This window comes from Lepidochelys kempii, chromosome 8 (assembly GCF_965140285.1).
Source record: "Lepidochelys kempii isolate rLepKem1 chromosome 8, rLepKem1.hap1, whole genome shotgun sequence".
NCBI classification, from domain to species: domain Eukaryota; kingdom Metazoa; phylum Chordata; order Testudines; family Cheloniidae; genus Lepidochelys; species Lepidochelys kempii.
In genome coordinates, this window is record NC_136387.1 from 32,519,805 (window position 1) to 32,521,363 (window position 1,559).

Genomic DNA, 1,559 nt, shown 5'->3' on the forward strand with positions numbered 1-1,559 from the left:
AAAATGACACCTTCATTCTCACATTTCAGAGGAGCTTGAAACCAGGTGGGACCAACCCACCTTTATTCCTTGATACCCCTTACTGGACAGAAAACTCACTGAGCTAATCCTACCACATTACACTCATCCTGGAAAGAAAGGTACATCTTCCATAGCTCATAGAAGGAGCTGCAATTCTCAGAACATTGGGGACCAGAAATACAGCCAGTAAACCCTTATTATTGCTCTATAACCAACATTTTTATCCTGTTCCTTGTCTTGAGTTTCTTTTAATACATGTGGGCCAGAGTGTACTTGTGATTCAGCCACTTTTCTCTCCATAGAATGCTATTAATCTACGATGGCAACTGTGATGCTCTGAATCTCGGGGGAACACCCTTCACCCCCATGTTCATCCTTATAATATGATTGTGTGGTATCCAATGCAAAGTTTGTCACATCAGCTGTCTTCGGAAGGCTCATGATGCGCTGAGCATTGTTGTTATAGTAATGTTATAGGTTGTAATTCCATGTATATAGTTATGAGGCTGAAAATGTGTCCTTATGGCTTAAAACAAACCCAGGCAAAAACTCTCCAGGAGCAGAGGGGCAGTTCATACCTCATCAGAGCATGTATTGGACAAACCCAGCCCAGCCTCACAAGAACAAAGGACGCTGGCCTAGGCAGCAACAAAGGATTGGACTCTCAAGTGAGTCACCACCCCCCTTCCCTTGGTCAGTTTGGGACTACAATGAGGTAATGCTCACTTGACTCTGAAGCGGGGGGGAAGCCAAGGGGGAAGAAAGAACATGATAAAAGGGAGAGACATTTGCCATGCTCTTTCTCTTCCACCTCCATCTACAGACACCACAACCAAGCATCTGAAATGCCGGTCAAAGGGGAGAGCCTGGCTGAAGGTGAGAAGCCTGTGGTGAGAAGGTGCCAGCCTGTGGTGAAAAGCATATAAGTTTGTAAGGACACTGAAAGTGTTAAGATTAGCTTAGAATGCATTTTGCTTTTATTTCATTTCACCAAATCTGACTTCTTGTGCTGTGACTTATAATCACTTAAAATCTATCTTTTGTAGTTAATAAATGTATTTGTTTGTTCTACCTGAAGCAGTGTGTTTGTTATGAAGTGTGTCAGAGACTCCCCTTGGGATAACAAGCCTGGTACATATCAATTTCTTTGTTAAATTGACAAACTCATATAAGCTTGCAGTGTCCAGAGGGCATAACTGGACACTGCAAGACTGAGGTTCCTAGGGTTGTGTCTGGGACCGAAGATATTGGCTAGTGTCATTCGCTTGCACAATCCAAGCAGCAGCTGGCAAAAGTGCTCACTCACATAGCTGGGAGCAGCTTACATGCTAGAGGCTGTGCAGGAAAAACCCAAGAGTGGGGGTTGTCACAGCAGAGCAGGGTATGGCTGGCTCCCAAAGTCGAGGATTGAAGTGATCTAGCAGATCACAGGTCCAGATAACACCAGGGGAAAATCACAGCAACCCTACTGCAACTTTTGTTACCTCTTGACAATTCTTGTTTCACAAATTGTACGGGAAGGCAAATAAAAAGCTGAG